We start from the raw sequence: 17,380 nt of genomic DNA on the forward strand, positions 1-17,380 counted from the left end.
GGCCTGTTGCATTCTTTATCAGGAATGAAATAGCATGCTGTTGAATTATTATATATATGTTATTATTTCTAGTTAATCATGTATTTTGTATCATTGTGGTTTGTAGCATAATATAAATATTTTAAACAAATTAAAACAGTGAGATGTCTAAATATTAATTATATGAACAGAAACAGTAATGACTCTGAATTATGTTGTTAGACTTGGTTTTATTATATAATTAGAAATTTGAGAATATATAATAATAATGTATCTTAGCTTTTGCTTGTATTTATCTATTGTAGCAATTGTATATATTTTCGTGTTCTATATATTTAAATAAAATTGTCTTCAAACATATATTTTCAATAATAATGATGCTATACTTTAGCATATATAAATCAACTAGTATTTTATTATTCATTTTAAATAATAAAAAAGCTAAGGAATATAAGAGTGATGAATAGCTATTGTTGAAAATGTTCCTGAGGATGGTGGATGAGAAAACAAACTAAGAACATGTGCATGGTCATGGATCATTTATACATGCCAGTAAAAAAGAGGTTCTTTAAACTTATAATTCTATTCCATTTCATAATATGCTGAACGTTTTGTGGAATGGTGAGGTGGGAAAATATTAGTGGAAAAAAAGTGAAATACGTAAAAATATTGGTCCCTCGTTGCAGCTGATCATTACTATCTTCATTGTTTAATTATTTTTCTCTTTTTATTCATCATTATATAAAAATGAATAGAACCTATGCATTATTTTTGGCTTGTTGCCTAGCAAAGACTTTCAGAGAACATTCTCAAAATAATCTAATTTTAAAATAAAAAATATGAAGGTAAAAGAACAAAAAGGATAAAAACTAATACTCACACCAACCATGGCGATCAGGTTGTGGAAAGTGGAGTACCAGAATTTCACATTTTGCTGGTTGAAGTCAACACATGCATTATGTACTAATCACTGAAGGCAATAGTCGTTGAAGTAAGCCAAACATTTTATGAACCTTTTTCAAGGACTTGCCTCTAGTATCAGAACACGTGCATTCTGGGTAAAACATTTCATTTCTTCAAGGACTTACTTCTAGTATCAGAATACGTGCATTCAAGGTAAAACATTTCATGAACCTTTTTCAAGGACTTATCTCCAGTATGAAAACACTCGCACCAACCATGGCGTTCAGGTTGTGAAAAGCCGAGTACAACCATTTCGCATTTTTCTAGTTGAAGTCGGTACCTACATTGTGTACATGATCACTAGAGGCAATAGTCGTTGAAGTCGGAAAAACATTTCATAAACCTTCTTCAAGGACTTGCCTCAAGTATTAGAACACGTCCATTTAGCGTAAAACATTTCATTTCTTCAAGAACTTGCCACCAGTATCAGAGCACGTGCATTCAGAACAAAACATTTCATGAACCTTCTTTAAGGACTTGCCTCTAGTATTAGAACACTCACACCAACTATGGCAGTCAGTATTATTTAGTATATTTGAATATTTATTATAGAAGATTACATTTTATTATTACAATTCTCTTAGTACCTATAAATATCCTTTTATATTGTATCATTCCAGACAACTTGAATACACTCAATAATACACAAATCCTTTCTCAGTTTAGTCTCTTGTTTCTAACATGGTATCAGAGCCATGGTATCCTCCTTTCACAGTAGTTTTTGCATTTTTTCTATGCAATTCTTCTTTTCCTTTTGTTACTCCTTTGATGTTTTTTCACCTCACCGACTAGCCTATTTTCTCTGTCTTGTGTTTTTCTGAGTTGAATGATCAAACACCATTGTCATCTGCTGCTTACCTATTCTCATGAAGAAATCATATAATTTTTGCTCTCTTTAGGCAGTTCCGTCTACGTTTTATCGTGGCAGTTCTGTCTGCATTTCGTCTATATTTTCTTGAGGCAGTTCTGTCTGCATTTCTTTGTGGCAGTTTCATCTGCACTTCCTTTAGACAAGCAGCAGTTCCATCTGCGCTTGACAAGCGATAGTTCCGTCTGCGCTTCCTTCTGGCAGTTCCGTATGTACCCGTTCTATTCGTTGTTTTCAATAAGTTTCAAACTCAAGTTGACACTTGAGTTTGAGGGGGGATGTTAGAATATAATTAGGATCAATCAGTATTATTTAGTATATTTGAATATTTATTATAGGAGATTACATCTTTATTATTACGATTCTCTTAGTACCTATAAATATCCTTTTATATTGTATTATTTCGGATAACTTGAATAGACAACTTGAATACACTCAATAATACAAAAATCCTTTCTCCAGTTTAGTCTCTTGTTTTTAACAGTATATAAAGTGTAATAACTCAACAAATATTTTAAGGGAATTTTTCATTCTCTTCAACATGTTACCTAGATTATTTTTTTATTAATGGTAGATGTAGTTTTACTTGTTATAATTTTTTTAGTGGGAGTACATAAGGAGTACATAGTATATAAAGTGTAATAACTCAACTGATATTTTAAAGAAATTTTTCATTCTCTTCAACAATGAGAATAACTTATTTTTCTAAAAAAAATTATAACAAATAAGCCTACATCTACCATTGATAAAAAAATAATCTAGGTAACATAATGTAATCTCCCTTTGGTTGGAATGTAATTAATATTGACTTTGGTTCTACCTCCAAGAAATCAACAAATAAAAAAGTCATGGTTATTTTCCAATCTTTGCAGACGATCTATTAGATAATGCAATATGCAAATCAGCACTGAAAGGTATCAGAAACTAGTGAATGAGAGTGAAGAAGTTGAGAAAGACACAGAGAACTCAGAGAAATAGGGGGTGCGTGTTATTACATTTTCGAAGTGAAAAATTGCAGGCTCACAATTGTACTACACTATTTATAGACATACATAGAAGCTTCTGGAGTATGTGAAACTATCTGTGCCAGCTCAGCAAGCTTAAACTAACTCTGTAACAAACTAACAAACTAAACAGCTAAATGAAGACTAACTAACTCCACTCTCCTCCTTTACTCTATCATGGCCCCTCAAACTCACAGAGGCAGAATCTTTAGAATTCTGCACTTTGAGTTTGTCTCTGAGATTGAGGAAAGCTGTTGATGGGAGAGCCTTGGTGAAGGTATCAGCAATTTAGACTGAGCTCGGCACATGGCTAACCCGAATTTCATTCTTAGTCACATAATCCCTCACAAAATGCAGGTCAATTTCAAAGTGCTTTATCTTTGAATGGAGGATTGGATTGGCAGCCAATAGCACTGCACTTTGATTTTCGCAGTAAGCAATGGGAGCTTTAGATATCCTCCACTTTAGCTCACCTACTAAGCCTTTTATCCATATTAACTCAGCTACCAAATCCGCTAATGCCTTGTACTCAGCTTCAGTGCTGGATCTTGCTACTGCTCCTTACTTCTTTGAATGCCATGATACTAAGTTCATGCCTAAGTAGACATAGAATCCCCCAATGGATTTTCGATCATTGGGATCACCTGCCCAGTCCGAATCACAGTAGTCTGCCAGTGTTAGAAATGAAGTGGATGGGGCTTTGTTGAGCTTCAAGCCATAAGTTGCAGTCCCACTAACATATCTCAGGAATCGTTTAACTAATTTCCAATGTGTCTCTAGTGGATTTTGCATGAACTGAGCTACTTTATTCACACTAAACGACAGCTCAGGTCTTGTGATAGTGAGGTATTGCAGGCTCCCCACCATTGAGCGATACAATTGATGGTTGTCACATTTAGCTCCTCCTGTGGCTTGAATCTTCAAAGTAGAGGCTTCATTCCTGTTTTAACCAGCAAATCCTGTACATATTTACCTTGTGACATAAGCATTCCACCATCACTAGTTCAAGTTACTTGAATTCCTAAGAAGTAATGTAGAGGCCCCATGTCTTTTAGAGCAAAGGTAGAGTTTAGTCATTGAGTCACTTCAGAAATCTCCTTGTCCGAGTTGCCAGTGATGATAATATCATCAACATAGATGAGAACATAGATAAGTGAGGCTGGAGAGTGCTTGACAAACACTAAAACATCAGATTTGGTGGCTGAGAAGCCCAAACTGCGAAGGGCAGCGGAGAGCTTGAAGTACCAAGCCCTTGGTGCTTGCTTTAATCCATAGAGGGCCTTTGTAAGTTTGCACACCAATGTGCCATCACCAACAATGTATCCCTCTGGTTGCCTCATATAGACATCCTCACTTAACTCACCATGGAGAAATACATTGTTTACATTCAGTTGTCGTATAGACCATGACTCTGCCAATGCAATTGTGAGTATAACTCGGATGGATGTCGGTTTTACAACCGGACTGTATGTCTCTGTAAAATCAAACCCAGGCCTTTGGGAGAACCCTTGAGCAACAAGCCTAGCTTTGTGTATTTGCAAGTTGCCATCAGCATTGTATTTGAGCCGAAATACCCACTTACTCCCTATGGCTTCTCTGCCGATTGGGAGAGGAACAATCCTCCATGTATTATTCTTTTGAAGAGTTGCAAATTCAGCATCCATGGCCCTTTTCCACATTGGATCCTCTAATGCCTGCTTGACAGATCTTGGTTCTACACTCGCACAAAAGAGTTTAGGCTTAACAATGCCAGCTTTGTCTCTAGTCACCATGGGGTGAGTATTAACAGAGCTAACTGGTGGAGGGACTATTTCTAAATCAGAAATTGGGATTGGGACCAGTATGTCTGATGGTGTTCTATGGGAGGAATTTGGGGAGGGTAATGTGAAGGAAGAAGGCTGCAGGTAATTGGATATAATGGGAGAACTTGTTGGCAGAGGTAAAGTGGGACAGTGAGAAACAGGTGCACCAAAATTAAGAGAGGTCGATGGAGGGGTGTGAGATGGAATGGTAACTGAGGGTGGTGTTGGGAATACAGAAATGGAAGGGGCTGGCTGTGGACGTGGAATGATAGGAATGCATGGTGGTGGCTGATAGGCATTAGTTGTAGGTTCTGAATTAAATTCAGAAAATTCATGAAATTCTGAGGCTGGGTCTTTGAAAGGGAAGGTAGTTTCATCAAACACCACATGCCTTGTGATGATCACTCTTCCGGAATTTGTGAGGCATTTGTAGTCTTTATGAGAGGTGCTATAACCAAGAAACACACTAGGTGAAGACCTAAAATCAAGCTTGTTTTTGTTGTAGGGCCTTAAATGTGGAAAACATAGGCAGCCAAAGACTTTGAGGTTCTCATAAGGGGGCTGCTTATTGAACAATTTCTCAGCTGGGGACACCCCATTCAGCACTGGAGTTGGAAGAATATTGATCAATTGTGCCCCTGTACTGAAAGCCTCATCCCAAAACTTGAGCGGTATAGAAGCTTCTGCAAGCATTGTGAAGCCCATTTCCACCTCTATGCTTCCTCTCAGCTGTACCATTTTGAACATGAAAACATGTGAATAATGCCTTGTTCTTACAACATTTTGGACAAACTGACATATTTTGCAGCATTATCACTTTGAAAAGCTTTTAGTTTGGCATTAAGCTGAAGTTTAGCCATATGTTAGAAATGCAAAAACACTATTTTCAATTGAGCTCTACTTCTAATCAAATACAACCAAGTGAATCTGGAATATGCATCAATAAAATTGACAAAGTAATTATTTCCATTGCAATCAGAAATTGGGGCTGGTCCCTAAATGTTAGAATACACAAGCTCTAGGGGAGCATGATACACTGTTTGAGAATCAGTAAATGGTAAAAAATGAGATTTGCCTATGCAACAAGAGGGACAAAGCAACTTATTTGAAGAAAAGGGGAGATTACAATGCTATAAAACTTTTGAGACTACATTATGTGAGGCATGTCCAAGACGAGCATGCCATAACATGAATTTATCTGAAATTGACTCCACCAAGCCAATAAGTGCAACAGGTGGGTGTACAGGATGAAAATTCAGCAGCATATACATGCCTTTTTCAACAGTTCCATTCAAGAGCAGTTCCTTAGAATCCTGAGATTTGACACAGCAACCATGAAAGTGAAATTCGAAAAAGACATTATTGCCACGACAAAATTGATAGATGTAAACCCCGCTAAAATCGGTAAATAATTAGTCAATAAATTGAATTTTAATTAGGAAAATTAAAAATACAAAACTAATATCAAAATAGAATAGAGCTTGTCAAAACGAGAATTTTGATATAAATTTCAAAAATTTGGCCCAAAATCGGACCGAAAGGCTGAACCGGTTGAACTGGGGCCTAAAGCGAGCCCGTGGGTCCAATCGGACCCAAACATTTAAACAAAACAGCAGCTCCTTCTCCATTTGCATGCAACGATACAAACAGATTTGGGGAAGGGAGGAGAAGCTCTCAAACCCTCACCATCTTTGATCCACCGTAGCTTCCTTGTTTGAGCTCTGATCGCCGCACCGTTTGCGGCCACGCGTCCAGCGCGTCGAGCTCTACCTTTCTATCAGATCAATTTCACTGGTAAGCCTCATATTTGATTCAGAATCTCTATTTTCCTTTCTTTGGTGAAATTGAAATCTTATAGTGAAATCTTGTCCAATTTTGTGTTTTAGGCTCAAGTTAGCTTCCGGGACTTATGGGCTCAAGCTATTGAGCATATGGGTATGGTAAGGACATCCTAACCCTAGTTCAATCTTGCATTTATAGTGGAAAAACTGAATTTGAAACATGTATATGAATTAGGTGTAAATTAAGTGGGTATATATGCATTGAAATTGAATTGGGAGTATTTGGAGGCTTATTGGTGATCAAGGCTTGGTTTGTGGCTGGTTTATTTGAGCTTGGAGGGGCTGTGTTTTGCTTGTGAGGCTGCCTTGAGTGATACAAAGTGATCGGCCAAGGTATGGTTTAAGTTTCGCACGTTTAATATTTACGGTGTTGTGAAAACTTAGGTTAGAGGAACCATAGGATAAGTTGAATTGGTTAATTACATTTAATGATTAGTTTTGTAATGTTGTTGGAATAAATTGTTGGTGAGTATGTATTAGAATTATGAGGAGTTGAAGTTGTAATTGTGTACCCTTGAAATTGAGTTAGTGATGGTAGTTATGGTCATGATTTGTTAGCATTATACATGTGTGTTTGATATTATTCATGAGGGGTTGTTGGAGATGTTGATATGTGTTAATGAAGGGTTGATTTATGTTAATGGATAATTGTTATATGTTGATAGAGGGTTGATAAATATATGATGAAGGGTGGTATAGGTGAAGAGTTGTTATAAATAAAAGAGGGGTTATTGATGTATGAGGTAAATGTTGATATTTATTGATGATCAAGATTTGTTAAATTGGTTAGAGGTTATATTGGCAATGGTTGTTGATGAAATGGGCTGACATGGTAGTATAATGCAAATTTTAATGGTAAGGAACATAAGTTGATGAAAATGAGGTTTGGTTGAGAATTGGTTAAAAACCAATTTTTGATGAACTTTGTAAGTCTATAATTTACTCCTCAAATTTTGGATTGAGTTGTGATTTATTGCAAATTCAAGATGGTTTTGTAAGCTTTTAAATGATATCAATTTTGTGAAAAATAAAATTTTGAGGAGAAAGTTATGGACAATGGAAAATTGATACATAAATCTGTGTTACAGGATGGCAAAACTGGTTGCAGCAAGCTTTTTGGGCATTCTGCCCATTTTTTTTAGAAACGCCCATCCACGCATACGTGTGGCTCATGCGTACGCGTGGCGTGGAATTTTGGCGACGCATGCGCGAGAAGCATGCGTACGCGTGTGTGCATATTCACGCGTACGCATGACTCACGCGTACGCGTGGCTGCTGCCTGCTGCAAAAAAACCAATTTTAACTGTTTTAAACCAATTTTTCACTCCTAAACCTCCATTTTCTTCCCTTTAAGGCTTAAAGTATGGTTCTAGGTCCAGTGGATAAAAGAAGCTAGGAAAATAGGATAACTTGAGGGTGAAGTAAGAGGTAAATGATGGCTTATATGAAGAAGATAAGAATATTAAAGAGGTTTAATGCCAAGGCTTGCTAAATGATGATATATTGATTATAAATATGGAATGGCTTATGAATGATATCTGAGATACGAGTTTCCCTGGGTAACAGAATCGTAGCTCGCCACCACGTGTTCTAGGTTGAATCTCGATACTCTGTTGACCCTACGTCGTAAGGGTGACCGGGCACGTATAAATTCCCAGGTATGGATAACCCCCATTGAGTGATTATATGATGAATGAATGTGAACTCTATGCATAGACTCTTGGGGATGCGTGACGGGGGACAGTCTAAGGTTTTCGGACTTGTCGGGTTTGTTGGATAACCGACAGATGGGCCCCATCAGCCATAGGACAGGCATGCATCATATGCATTTGTTTGTTTTGATTGCTATGCATTTCCTGGGTTCGCCTAATTGATATATACCACCTGCTACCTGTTATATTTGCTACTTGTACTATCTGCTCATTACTTGTACGTGAACTTGTTTGGTTGCTTGTTTCTGCTGCATTATGGATGTTGGAGGGATGGAGGAAAAGGCGAAATGGTTTGGTGTTAGGTTAGGTTTGAAATTGAGTAAGTTAGACAAAGTTAGAATACCTACCCCTGTTTATGGCTTCTGTTTAGTAATTAAGTTGGATAATTGAATTATGGAGTTCTAGGATTGCCTATGGCATTCTCAGGACCTTATTTATTATGCGCATGGCACTTTTACTATGCTGAGAACCTCCGGTTCTCATTCCATACTGTGTTGTTGTTTTTCAGATGCAGGTCGAGAGACTCCTCGCTAGGCGTCTGGATCCTTGAGGCAAAGTAGTTCTTGGGTGTATTTTGGTTTCTGTTTGTATATATATGTATATATGTATTTAGCTTACTCTCCAAGTAACTTGTGTATGCTGCTCCTCTTAGAGGTTGAGGGAGAGATAGGAGTTTATTTTGGTATTTTGGGGATACTTATGTATGTTTATATATATATATATATATCCTCCGGCCAGCCTTGGCTTCGCGGGCTGAGTCAGGAGCTAGTTTTACTGTATTCTTGGCTCTCTCTTCGTTCTTTTGCTTAATTTTATCTATAATCTTTAGGTTTCTTAGCACGCAAGTAGTTCTATTTCTTGAGCGTTGCGCTTTTTATTTTGCGATTTTGCTTTACCCGTTTTTCAAGGCTCCTAGTATATTATCTTTTTCCACTATTATATATATATATTTTACTGTTTATAGGTCCATAACACCACACTACCTCTGTTCTACGACTTAAGCGTAAAACTCTGTGTAGTAGGGTGTTACAATAGACACTTAGTAAGTTCTTGGTTATATCAGGCACTAGTAGTAATTTCTGCATAACAAGAGTTTTAGAGCTCAATTCAGTTTTAAAATATGCTTTTCCAACAAAATTAATGCTCAAACCTATTCCGTTGCCAACAACTACTTGTTTTGGACCATCATAATTCTCCTTTTCAGCCACATTCTGAGGGACAGATGTCATATGATGTGTTGCACCTGAGTCTGGGTACCACACAGACTCATTGAGAGTTGCTGGATTTGCTAACACATGGTTGTAATTGGCCCTAGTTGCTCAATTTTCTGAGGCCTGTTGTTGGTCCTTCCATGGAATTGATTTGAAACCTGAGATTGTGAATCTTCTTCATACCTGTACCAACAGGTTTTGGCTGTGTGGCCAACCTTGTTGCACAGCTGACACTGAGGCCAATCATAGTGTGATCTCTCATAATTCTGTGTTCTTCCATAGTGTTGATTCCTTGACCTGTCATCAAACTGTTGTTGCCTTTCACCAAATTATTGTTGATTTCTAAATCCAGAGGCATGCCGTCCTCCTCTGTCAAATCTTCCTCTTCCTCTAAAATGTAAGACCCATAACTTTTGAAAAGTCCTATTTTAATTTAATTTCAAATTATATATATTTATTTATATTTTTAATTTTAGAAATTATTTTATTAAAGGTAATTAAAGAATTTAAATTATAAAATTAGTAGTTGTAAAATAATAAGATTTTATATGATAATATTTTTATAAATAAATACTTTAGGTTTTGTTAATAAAGAAAATTAATTATATTGTATTATATTTTCAATTAGAGTATTCGAGTAAAAATCAAATAGCAATTTGATACAGCAAATAATGTTTTAAAATAAATTTTAAGAATTCAATTAGTTTCAAATTAAACTCCAAAATTTCCAATTCTATACACAAACCCTAACTCTAATCAAACCACATTTTTCCTTTTCGAAAATGAAACCCTAGCTGCACACACAACACACACAATACCCATAGTAGCAGCAGCAGCTGCGCTAAGAAAAGAAAGAAAGAGGGAAACAGGGGAGCGTGGTCACCGTTGAGATCGCGAAGAGAGATGGCTCGCGAGTGAGGGGAGGTCGCGGGCTTGGAGCCACCGTGCCTTTGTCGCCGCTGCTCGGCTATCCTGTCGTCGCCGTCCAACGCGAAGCCAGCCGCGCGGTCATCGCATCTCACAGCCGTGTCTGCCACCGCCGTGTCGTCGAGAAGGAAGCCATCGGGTCGCACAGAGTGAGAGAGAGAGAAAGCACGGGAGCAAAGGAGAGAAATGAGAGACCCGCGCCAGCCACCACCGCTTCTGTCGCTCGAAACCCCGCTACCGCCGCCGGAGTACGCACTGCCGTTAAGGGTTTTAAGTTTGGTTTCTGTTCTTTTGGATTCTGGGAACCTTTATGATCACTGCACATTTATTTCAGTCGTCCGCCGCCACTGCTTGTTGTTCTAAACTGCTGCACCGTTGTTGCTACCGTTCTGGTCACCGGGTGTGGCGTGGGTGTTGCCGGGACCACCATCGGAGCTGCCGCTACTCGGTTTAGTCGCTCTTCCTTTGTTGCGGTAAGCGTTTTCATTTCAAAAAGCCTTTTAGTCAGTATTCTATTATTTTACGCTGAGGTGTTGTGGCATTGTCTGTCATAGGGTTGTATATCGATGCTTGCATGTCGTGCTCGAAGTTCGCGGCTGCTTCGTTTCACTAGTTCAGTAAGTATTTCTGTGTCGAAAGTCCCTGCGTTAGTGTTTTGTTCAGTGTAATAAAGTATTTGCGATGTTAATGGTTTTAGGAGTTAGAATCCGAGTTTGTTTGTGGCATTTGAAGCTGTTTCTGCTTTTGAGACAGCAAGCGGAGCCGAGGTTTTGGTTGCTGTCAATTCGAGTTGAGGCGAAAGGAACTTTGTGAGGCGTTTGAGCTATGTGTTTCGACTTATCGAGGTAGGGTTTTTTTTAAATTTATTTTATCTTACAGAATTGTTATAAATAGATATTAATGTGAGAAACATATATCTTTGATTATGATTGTCTTATAAATATGGTTGTTTGCTGGACTGAAGGACTGATTGCTTGATTGCCTGAGTAGTGTGGGATTGTTGAAAGAAATTAGTTTGAAAAGTTATTTAGTTGATTATTATGAAAAGTGGGTTTTCTTGGTTTTGTAGTTATTTTGATAATGTAAACGAATCGGGCTTTGGAAATGATTTGAAATATGAAAATAAATTAATTTTGGACGCGGTTTAAATTTGAATTAGTTTGATTTTATGAATGATTTAATATTTGAGCTGGTTTAATTTTGAAAAGGATTTATTATTGGAAATAGTTGGATTTGAAAATAATTTGATATTAGAATGGTTGGATTTCGGAAAATGATTGAGATTTGGAATTATTTGAGAAAGGGTTTGAGGAATGTTTGGATGAGACCCGAAAAGGGTGGCAAAGTCCGAGTTTTAGAGGAGATGCTGCCGAAATTTTATAAAAATTGGAAATTTCGTTTGAAGTAATTATTTAAAAAGATTTGGTTTTAAACATTATATGTTTTAAGATTAATTTATTTATCAAAGAAAGAATTATGTTTTGAATTGGGATTGTTGATGAACAGAATGGAAAGAAGGATGATGAGGATTGTCTTTGAAATATGATTTTTGAATGAATTTGGAAATGAGATATGGATTGATGAATGATGATGATATTTAGAATGACTTAGATATTGATGAATGTTGAATGAATTATTCATACGGCTTATGAATCTGAATTATCTAAGACACGAGTTTCCCTGGGTAGACACAGTGGCTTGCCACCACTTGCTCCAGGTTGAGACTCGATACTCTATTGACCCTACGACGTAAGGATGACCGGGAACTTATAAATTCCCGGGAATGGTACACCCATTGAGCGATTTGATATATATATGAGAAAAAGCTATGCATAGACTCATGGGGATGCACGTCGGGGGACAGTCCAATGGTTTAGCAAAACGAACTTGTCGGGTTGGCTGTATAACCGACAGATGAGCTCATTAGCCATAGGACAGGCATGCATCATATGCACTTGTATGCTTTGCTTGGGTTTGAATTTGTTTTGGTTTGCCTAATAGTTAAACTGTTCTTAACTACTACCTGAACTATTTGCTGTAACTGCTACCTAAACCTGTGCTTTTCTTGTCTATTTTGCCTGTGTTTGACCTGGTGTGCTACTTTTGAGAATGAGCTTTGGTACTGAATTAGTGATTGTGTTGATTGATTGCGTGGTTGGTTTCTGATTAAGATTTTCTTATGAGAAAAGAAAGTTTTGGATTTCTGAAAGATTAAATATTGTTTCTTTGAAAAGGTTTTGAATGATTAGTTATTGGTTTTTAAAAGATTCATAAAGCAATGATAATCACTGAGCTTGAAAACAGTTTTCTTATTAAATATCTTATGACAATTCTGAAACTCCGTGGTGAGACCGTGTGGTTAGGTTCTCACCCCCCTACAGCTTTACCTTTTCAGAAATTGGATGAAGGAGCATTATGAAAAGTTATACTACGTTTTGGTTTATATGATATTGTATTAATTAGATAATTTTTCTTCCCTCGTCTTTGTTATTAAAATTTTGTAAGAGGGATAGGAGTTATATGTTTTATATGTATATTACATTATAAGCTATTATGTAAGAAGTCTGGTATATAAATCTATGCCTATTTGTTTTTTTTAAGATAAATCATTTATTTCCGGCTTAAAAAGAAATCAGCGATGTGGTGTCGAGTCAAAGGCTCCTATTTTAATATTAAGTATATAAAGTTGTCGTAACACTTTTTGCTATCAGAGTAGCGCAGTCGGAAGTGTGACATTCTGATAGTGAGGGTGTTACATAAAACCTCCTCGAAGATTTCTTGTTTGAGTCCAATTTGCTTGATATTGAGGGCTTTCTTGCAAACCTTCTTGATTCGCATAGTTGGCCTGTGCTATGTTTGCATATGCTGCCTGATTCAGCTCAGTTTTTCTGAACCTTTCCAACATGCTTTCATTAGCAAAAAGCACTGCCTCTAATTCTCCAACTGTGATTCCCTGCGGTCTTGTTAGCAGTGAGGTGAGGAAAGGTGCATATTCTTCAGTCAGGCCATGGAGCAGAGCATTGACATGATCACTCTCACTCACTATCTCTCCTACTGACACTAATGCACCAATTGTGCCTTTTATTGACAACACATACTCATTTACTGATGGACCTATGTGAGTAGTGCTCAATTTGTTCCTTAATTGCATGATTCTAGCTTTGATTTGTGAAGCGAAATGAGTCTCTAACCTGTTCCAGATCTGATAGGTAAACATCCAGCCAACCATTCAAGTAATGTAGGGTTTTGTCATTGAAGCAAGAAGCCAAGACTTGAGTAAAGCATCTTGCCTTTTCCACCGTTGAAATTCAAGTGATGTGATTCAATAGATCATTACCTTCAATCATTGCCTCTACTTGATCCTTCCATTGCAGAAAATTATCACTGTCCAGCTTCATGTAGATGGGATTTGCAACAAATCCAGGTGCGCTCGCCGTTTGTGCTGAGCTATGAGTGTTCCCTAAAGCTGCCATGGCATTGTTCTCATTTTCCATTGGAACCTAGCTCTGATACCATGAAAGGTATAAGAAACTAGTGAATGAGAGTGAAGAAGTTGAGAAAGACAAAGAGAACTCAGAGAAAGAGGGGGTGCATGTTATTGCATCTTCGAAGTGAAAAATCACAGTCTCACAATTGTACTACACTATTTATAGACATACATAGAAGCTTCTAGAGTATGTGAAACTATCTGTGCCAGCTCAGCAAACTTAAACTAACTCTGTAACAAACTAACAAACTAAACAGCTGAATGAAGACTAACTAACTCCACTCTCCTCCTTTACTCTATCAAGCACTTTCGACTTTCAAGCACACATTTGACTGTCTTCAAACTAATAATTTCAAGAACAGTATTATGGATGATGTGAAGAGACGAAATAAACTATCAATGAAAATTTATATTGACAATAACCAATGGTAAGCACAAGAAAAATGGTAAGGACAATGGTAATTCATATTGACAACAAGAAGATAATTAAAGAATTTTCTTAATTATAACTTTGAATATACACACACACTAATACATATTCATAATAAATATCATCTTAAATATTTAAATCTAATCTCTCACACTAATGCATGTTTTATAGAAGATCTTTCTTCAAATATCTTTTCTCTTGTCTTTATTGCCTGCAATTCAAAAAAAAAATTATAGCATGAAGTAACAACTAAAATATGTTTTTTTTTTCAATATTTTAAATAATAGAAAAGAAACCAATTAACTAAACAGACTCTAAAAACTAGAAAAATGAGGACAAACCTATTTTTTTCAATTTGTACTTATTGTAATGAGAGATTATTGTAATGAGAGAAAGCATAATTACTTTGAAGAAAGTACCACTTATTATTCCAATCTACAAACCTTTAACTCTCAACTGTACCCAAAAATCCAATATAATAGCAATTGGAATTTCCAAAACATAATAAGCTCCAAGGTTCACATATGTTCCTAACTTTTGCCAACCACATCCTATAGCAATACCTATATATTAGCATGACTAAGTGTTACATTTTATAGAAGGATATAAATTGTGCATTAAATAATAATGCTAAGAGGAAAAAAAATTACCAACCTTAAAAGGTACCATGTAAAGTGTCTAATATAATAAAAACACATATTATAGGAACCATATTTGTGACATAATCTAACACATATTGTTCATAGCTAAAAAAATAGCTTAAAATATTTTGGCATCCAAAAATGGTTGAACTCACTAAAAGAGCCTGTGAGCCTGCAAGAGTTATGGGAGCTATGACCACCACTCATACCTCTCTTTAATTTTCAGCTCCCAATGCATTTGAAATTCTAGTGCTAAAAAAATCACAAAAAAAAAAAAAAACAAAATTTAATGACAAAAAAAAAATATGTAACTAATATAAAATAATATGTAAATGATAATAAAAATAAAACTTTGCTGCTAAGCCAATTGTTTCTGGTATTGTATAAATTGTTGTGGTGATTGAGCAACTAACCAGAAAAATTTCAACATTTAAACAAAATTAGCACAACTAATATGGAATGGATATGAATATGAATATTGAACTATGAATAATAATTTCAAGGGGAGGGGAGATTACTACGGTATAGAGCAATATGTACAGATATTAAATATGTAATGGATTCATTTACTCGAAAATTTTAGCTTATATAATTTACAGTTTATGGCGGCGAACAAAGCTAACTCTCAAATATAGGAAAAAAAGATTATGATAGAAAAAATATGAAACTAAACTCAAATCCAAAACTCAAATTGTGGGAGAACAAAGTGCGTCACAAATTCCTAGGTTTCCAACTCAAAAATTTAACAAAAATAATAAAAAAAATTTGTGATGCTCCGTTCAAAATCAAATGGTTACAAATTCTTGTAAATAAGAATGTTGATGATCATAATGACAATGAAAGAGAAAGAACACTTTCATGAGATGTGAAGCCCTAGCTATTAATGGGAGGGTATGCCTTTGTTTACTGAAATTAGCTTTTCGACTTTATATAGTATTTCTCTCTTACTATTTGTTGTAATTTTAATAACTAGTAGGTATTAAGCACTGCATAAAATAAAATGAGAATTTGTAAATTAAAATTAATGTCTTAATAAAATAATATATAAAATATATATCTATATTTAACCACAAAAAATGACTATATATATATATATATATATATATATATATTGTATTAATAAATTGATGAATTGCCCCTTAACTTGATGTTACTAGCTAGGACTGAGTTTAATTATATTTTGTGCAACTTCATTGCCAAATATGCATATACTAGACACAAATTATAGCTACTAATTTACACAGTTATATATACATCGTTTTGGATAAATACATAAATCTCGTTTTGGACAAATGCATAAATCTAAAGTTAACTCATTTATACATATATACATACATGAGCCATGCATATATGGATATAACAAATGGATGTTAGGTCCAGATAAAAGAGTAACGCCAACAAGAATGGCCAACGGAGCCTACGAAAACATCATATATATGTCAAATAAGTCATCATTCTTTTTGTAATGATAAATTAATACCACTGGGAGAATACGTATCTAACTAGCTAGCAACTCTTCCATAATAAGAACAACAATGAGTACCATTTAGTTTAATTTATTAGGTTGTTCACTATTTTTGTTCATTATTGACAGCAATGTCTTAGACCTTGTTATTTAATTAACCTTTTGAAAAAAGAACAAATTAGTTAAAGTGGAAATCGAAGTATGAAAATGGAATTAATTACTAGAAAAGGACTATGAAAGACACATTAGGTAAATATGTGTCTCTCTAACTTTAATTTATTTAATTTTTATTCTTATCAATTACTTTGATGATATACTTTAGGGTACAGTATTATGAATGATATACCTGGAATATGAGTAACAGCAAGCTGTCCTTGAATCACCTTATCCCGTACAAAATACAGATTCAATTCAAAATGTTTTGTTCTCTCATGCAAGATGGGATTATAAGCTAATAATACAGTGGACATGTTATCACAAAAGACTGTGGGAGATGAAGTACAAGGCTGCTTTAGCTCACTAAGTAGGATTTGAATCCATATTAACTCAGAGAAAGTAGCTGCCAACGCCCTGAATTCTGTAACACCCTAATATTCAAATCCTTATGCTCGAGTCATAAGTCAATGATATTACGGTGGTACGACTCTCAGGTGGATTTTTAATATATAAAAGTAGGTAATTTCGAAAGGAGTATTAATTGAGAAGCCTGAAAAGAGTAGAAATAAAATCGTGAAGACGTGTCACTCACGTATCGACAACAAAAGATAAACCGTGAAGCCGAAAGCGATATACGGATAAGGCGTAGAGGAGATTAAGAGGTAGGTAACAGATAGATATATATAACATAAGTAAATAGCCACTAGTCGCGACCCGCGAAGTTTAGGCCGGCTAGGATACAATATGAAAGTAGTTGACAACAGTAAATCCTAATCTCTCCCGAAGGAAACATGAGAGCCTCTATAGGCAAATTCAAAAGAGTTCAATACATAATATAATCTTTTCAAAACAAAGGTGGAGAGATTCTAAGCAAAACACAAGGAGAGAAAATAG

This window comes from Arachis ipaensis, chromosome B08, assembly GCF_000816755.2.
Source record: "Arachis ipaensis cultivar K30076 chromosome B08, Araip1.1, whole genome shotgun sequence".
Lineage (NCBI taxonomy): Eukaryota > Viridiplantae > Streptophyta > Magnoliopsida > Fabales > Fabaceae > Arachis > Arachis ipaensis.